Raw genomic sequence first — 6864 nt, 5'->3', positions numbered from 1 at the left:
GCAATGCAACCAACAATCAAAAGTAAACTGGCAAAAGTCATTCAGCAAATGTTTGCTAGCATCAGATCACTATAGAACATTAATTCCCAACTTTTTTTACTCGCATATGCCTTGGCAACCCATTTCCCTAAAATTGTACCCCCAATATTAGCAAAATGTTTGTAATGCATACAGTTGCTGTTATTTCAAATTTACATGCTGTAATTGCAAACAAATGGCCAAATAACGGGATTAAAAGCAATATATAGAGGGTTCATTAGTTTTGAATGTTAGGGAAATTATGATTAAAGGTTTCTGTATTCTACTGTTGTCCTATGTTTTGCACCTCCCTGTATTTTTGTCCAATAACATTTATTGTTAATAAAAAAGAAAAACAAATTAACAAAGAACCCTTGCAAAGGGGCTGAGACACCAATCACATACTTTCAGGCTAACCTACCTGAATTAGCCTTTGAGTTAAGTTTTAGGATGAAACGTCACAGTTTCTAGGAATTTTTTTTTCAGCATTCCAGTATTTTCAGTTATTTTTGTGTAAATGTTTAGGCAATCTTCTAGAAACAGATAGAAACAGAAATAACATCTATTCCATTTTTAATTTTTCAATAAATAGTTTTTGTAAAATGGCAATGGTCAAACACTTAAATGAAAATGGAAATGTTTGGGATAATTTAGTTTTGAGGAAACTCCAATTGATTTAGATAATTTTTTTAAATTGAGGTACGGTTTTCATTAGGTTTTACCATTTAGAACAGATCTGCCTTTAAAAATCCCAACAAAATAATGACCTTTGTGTCTGATTCATGAAAGGGTTCACAGACAAAAGACACTTTGAAATGGTGCCTGCAATTCTTTCAGCAATCTCAGATATTTGACCCTGGAACTCATTTAACAGAAACTATGTCTGCTGCTAACTCCTGGTGTTTTTCTGATGAGAGCACATAATTGTTCTTCCGGCACTGAACAGTAACTAGCTACACAAAGGAGTTTTCAATAATTTCCAAAGAGCAGTTGTCATACAGTGTATTATGTAAGATTTTAAACTGCTTTTAAAGCTTTGAAATGATATGTTCCCAAACGGATCACTTATCTGGAAAGGGGAAGATCAGCAAAAAACCTACTGTGATAGAATAAACATGAAACTAAACTCAAAGAATTCCGCAGGGCCTGTAAGACTGAGTTGTTCCACCAGGCCTTTGGAGAGACCAGCCGCTGAGGGTGCCCCAGCCCCTTCCCCATTGGCTCCATATGGGTCCCTAATACCATCGGGACCCATTATTCTGTTTTGGGAGGGTTATGTAAGGGCTTCGTGGGATGCTGTTTTAAGATATAACTGTTGTTTTAAACTGTATGTATGATTTTATATATGATGTTTAATATTGTACACTGCCCTGAGCCCCTCGGGGATAGGGAGGTATATTAAATAAAATAACAACAACAACAACAACAACAATAATAAAGTTAAATGGAAACAAAGGTATATGGAAAACTAAGAATTTTCCTTTGAAATATGTCTGCTGTTTTAGGGTAGATTTAGATAGCTATTTATTACCAGGAGTGCATTTTGTCAGTCATAGTGGTATATATACTACCAGCCAGGTTCCTTTTTGAGCTGACACTTGACTCTTCTGCTAATCCCTGCTATCATTTATCAAATTGTCAAGTGGTTTATCAAGAATATGTTCAGTGGCCTTCCCATCATATTGTCTAAACCCCAGCTTTTTTTTAATTTTAAAAAGCCTTACTGGCTGTTTTGACACAAGAATGACAAATTAGTACCAAGTTATTGCTTGAGATGCATACTAGATTTGAATTTGGTGCCTAGTAACTTTCTCCTGATTCCATTAGTTCAGGTTAACATTATGTGTGTACCAAAATATATTATTTTAGGTCCACACCTGTAATCTGATTAGTATTGAGCGGTGTGTTTTATTCCCTATTGTCATGTTGGTTTATTCTCTTTACCTGATAAGTTCTTGAAGAAGGCATTATTAAGATATCATACAACAACTCCTGAGAAGTCTCTCCTAGATAAGCAGTCAGCTTCCTGAATTTTGTTGTATAAATATTTTGGACTATAGTAATTCTTGGACACAAGCATTGGAATGTTCACCGTTTGTGCTGCATCTATCAAAGAAAAAGAATGGCTAAATATGCCATGTCTGTAACTGACAACTCACCCATTCTATATCCATGGAAATATTACTTTGTTTTTCCAATAGTTTTTCCAATGTTTTTCCACTTCGAGTTTCGTTAGGGGACATCAGCAAGCTGTCAGTGTGATCTGCTTTGGAAGCACTCCACTGAAACATCTAAGTTGTTTGTCTTCCAAGTAATTAACAAAGATATAATAGAAAACTTGGAAAATACCCAGAGGCACTTTGCAGTACTTTTCACAATAATCTTGTTTGATTTTTATCCTCCTAAAATTTAAGGCTCAACTGCCTCTTTTTTGCATTCTTGAGTTCATCTGGTCATTTTAGGTAATTTACACATGATCTCTGGATAATATGCAGACTATGTTTGTTAAACAGTAGGTACAATTTATAACTGCCCCCTTATTTGTGCTCACAGGTACCATTGATTTCCATGAGACTTAAATATACCTAACTATGCAGTCGGGTCACAGCCAATATTTTCATGTTTCTATCCAGCCAAGAGTAAAAGAGGATGGATGTGAACAAATACTATCTGTATGTCATAAAGGGCAGCATGGAGAAAATGTGTGGGGTTGATTAAGGTGGAAGGAAACCATGAAGGGGGGCAGTAATCTCTGCTAATACAATATATTTTAGAGCAAGATACAATATTCCATGGCCCTTCTTGGTCTTTGATAGTTGGGGTACTTTTTACATCTTCGGGTGACTCGTATCACATCCGGAGAATGGATGGGTCAAACCTTTTAAAAAAGAATTAAGACTTTATTTGAGAAACTAATATGCTACTCACTGTAGGGACCCAACCACAGACTAGGATAATGACACAAATGGGGTGCTTAAAGATACACACCCTTTCCCTTTCACCATAGTCTTTTGAATTGAACTTTCATGTGCCTTGTGTCCACTCCTGACACAGAACTCCAAGAGTGTCATCTGGTTAGGTGCTGATTTGGTTAAAAGATTGCAAGTTCTATAGGATCCTGTTTTATTGCTTTTCTAAGAGTATGCTTTTCAGTTTCTCCCTAGAAACAGAAGCTATCTTCTCAGACGTTGCCAATCTAGCTGATCCATGTCTCTGTAACCTTGAAATTGGACTATTATACCCAGCTGAATAGATGCCTGAAAATAGAACTTTCAGGTGATCTGCAGTGTATGGTTTCAGTTGTTCACTTTGTTCATATTATTGCTATTTTAAGATTGGCTATTTGTAGTCAGGTCCAATTCAAGGTACTTTTTGAGGGCATGATTGGGCCCATATCTATAAATATTCTGGGGCAGGACTGGGCTGGACCAAAGGTGGAAGGGTGGGGGGAGATTTTCTGCCCCTCCCCACGTGACCCAACTGCAGCCCACCCAGGGTGTTTGTCCCCACTCCACCCCGTTATAGCTACGCCTATGTTCCACTCCGTTATAGCTACGCCTACATGTGGGGATACACATGTAGTCCACGTTTTTGAACCAAGGAACCACCTATGTCAGTGTTGGTGAAGAGTTTCCTATAAATCTTCATTAGCATAATTTGGAATTGGATTCAGAATTTCCAGGCTTAAGCAGCAGTTCTGTTATGGTTCTGCTTCCAGAAAAATAGATGTACAAGCTAATTCCCCCTCCCCCAGCAACTCTTTTTACTGCTCTTGTGGTTTGCCACATCTGAGAATGAATAATGAAACTTGTTAATATGAAATTGGAATTTGTTCTGCTAATATATTATTTGTGGGTAACATCAGCCTCTCAAGAGATGGCAATTTGTATTCATAATATTTTGTGTGCTTTTTATAGTCGATTGGCCCTTGTAGCTTGCCATACTACAATGTGTTGCATTCAGATTTTTCTCAAGAGTATTTTAATGTTCTAGTTTTAGTTCAGCTCTTGCTAGCAGCCACTTCATCTATAGGTTTCCTCTTCAAGTATCTTTGTGGTTAAGTTCCTTCTGAAAAAGAAGAAGAGGAGGAGGAGGAGAGGAGGAGTTTGGATTTATACCCCACCTTTCTCTCCTCTAAGGAAACTCAAGGTGGCTTACAAACTCTTTTCCCTTTGGTTTTTTCTGCACAGTCGAAAAACAGCGTCCTAGGGACAGTAAAAATACCGTCCCTGGGGCGCTGTTTGCACAGTGATGCAGCAGTGCCGTGCTCGCCCCCCTCCCCCAACCAGCATGAAAATGCTGCTTTTGAAACTCGCTCCCTGGCAAGTTTTTTCAAAAACCGCAATATTGTGCCGGCATGGTGCGAAGCGCACCAGTGTGAGAGTGCTACTTTTGGCCCTTCCAGTTTCCCATTCACCTACCTCTCCTTCCTGCATAGCTCTGGACGGCTAGAGGGACAAGCCCCACACTGCCCTCTGACCCCCAAAGGTTGGAGGGCAGCATGGGCATGTCCCTCTAGCAGTCCTGAGCTGCATAGGGAGTAAAGGTAGGTGAATGGGAAAACCTGTGGGTGACTCCATGCGGAGCCGCCTCTGCGGGTTGCAGCGGCCTCGACACTGCTTGCAGACACCTTGTGAGATAGATGGGGCTGAGAGAGTTCTGAAGAACTGTAACTAGCCTGAGGTTAGTTAGGCTAGTTATTCCTGCTGGATGTACAGCAGGAATGTAGGAGTGTAGAAATACATCTGGTTCACTAGATAAGCCTCTACCACTCAGGTGGAGTGGGGAATCAAACCCGGTTCTCCAGAGTAGAATCCACCTGCTCTTAACCACTACATTGTGCTGTCCTCCTCTTCATCATGTTTCTTTATACATTCTTAAACTAGAAGTTTTGATCCAAATCTGACTTCAAAAATCACAACACTCAAAAAACAGTGGAAGGACAATTTAACCTTCCAGGACATTCCTCTGCTGACATAAGAGTGATAGTCCTCAAACAGAGAATCTTCCAAGAGAGTACAATGTGAGATTGTAATCCACAATATTACAACAGTGGAACACCCCCCCCCCCCCCGCGCAAAGAGCTGAACAGGGACATAGGGTTGTTATCTCACAACAGATTTGAATTTTCTGCCCCAAAACATTTTCCCCTGCTGTAATCAAGCTGATTATATTTTGCTACTGCTGTGATAACCTTTCCACTGATCGGCCGGCTGGTGGGGTACATAGTGGCAACAGGGCAGCACTACACCAGCATCTCAGGGTCATTTCTGACAATGTGGTGATCTCACTTCTGAAACATTACCAGTGATGTGGGGGACAATTTGGTATTTGGACAAAAACTCTATGGTAAAAATGACCTCTACCATAGAGTTTTTGCCCAAATATACCAAAGTATCCTCATGTCACCAGCAATTTGATGAAACCACCTCCAGTACATCAAAAGTAACATTGCTTCATTAATAGCAACGACATTTGTATAGGCTTCCCCCACCAGCTCCCAGAGTGGTGCGATGGTCTGGTATTTGGGTAAAAACCTATGGCAACCCCACATGACTTTGCATTGTACCTTTACATCCTGATTCCTTTCTTTGCAATAGTCCTTCTATATTCTGACTAGGATAGCAGGATTCAGGAATTTCCATTCTTCTTACAGTTGATGAAGAGAGCTTTGATTTTCTGAAGCTTATATCCCAAAAATCATGTTGGACTCTAAGGTTCTATGCTTTCCTTTAAGAACCAGCTTAAGGCATTGCCACCAAAATCATGTATATCACTGCAAGAAAACAGTAGATCACAAGTTGGCACCTTGAAAAATACTGTATTCTCAGAGTCAAGCTAAATGCCAATTGGCAGAGCAGTGAGCAGTTCCCTTAATCCCGCACTCTTTGCAGCTGATTTCTTTCATTCAGTTTCAGGTGATTACAGCCCCAGCACTTCATGTATAGTTTGGCCCAGAAACAACTGCTAAGATCCTTTTGTATTTTTTTTTAAACTGAGGTGAATAACAACCCTGGCATGCATTTTCTTCCTCCTGATTTTCCCCACCCACATCATAAATTTGCAAACAACAATATATCACTTGGGTGAGAGAAACAGATTGAAGGCTCTTTAAAATGTGTAGAAAGGTTCTCAGAAATTATGCATAAAACACGTTGAGGTATGTATTTTAGACAGATTGCTACGTTATGTTTTATTCATATGAAGCTTGTATACAAAATTTTGCCCAGTAATTTGATATGCTTTTCACTTCAGCTGGAAAGGATAAGGACAAGCTGCAAACTGCTGTAAAGAACTGTCATGCTCCAATGTCAAGATCCTAACTTACAGAGTAAAATGCTGTGGCTTTGTTTGGGTTGTTTGTTTTAAAGACTTTCAGCAAACGCTATCAAGCAACTTTTCCATTCTAAGTTCATTTAAGCACATTCACATTTTGGATTGTGATTTCTGGCTTTGCAAAGGCCATTTTGACCTGCTCTATGGAATCTTTCCTGTTCTCTAACAGTCCCCTCTAGTATAAGGCAATTAATTCCTTGTGTGATAAACGAGAAATGTGCTTTCTATTAGGAATGAGGAGACGAGTCATAAAGGCGGATGCCTGTGGCAGGACAAGATAAGTCCACTGGATGACTAAGATGAAGGGCAAGACTTGTATCAGATTGTACGTATTGAGCATGCTTAATAGCGTAATGCATATTAACTTCTCCTTCTGCTCTGATGACAAACTGTATTATAATTAACATACAGGAAGAATATGGGAGGGGCCACATATTAAGGAGGAATAGGTAAATAGGCAGACCGGAAAGTTGTGACTCTAAGTACCCTTAGCCAATGGGGAAACAGAGA

Source organism: Sphaerodactylus townsendi, linkage group LG04 (assembly GCF_021028975.2).
Source record: "Sphaerodactylus townsendi isolate TG3544 linkage group LG04, MPM_Stown_v2.3, whole genome shotgun sequence".
NCBI lineage: Eukaryota > Metazoa > Chordata > Lepidosauria > Squamata > Sphaerodactylidae > Sphaerodactylus > Sphaerodactylus townsendi.
The sequence above is the reverse complement of the archived record's forward strand: the minus strand, read 5'-3'. Positions refer to the sequence as shown.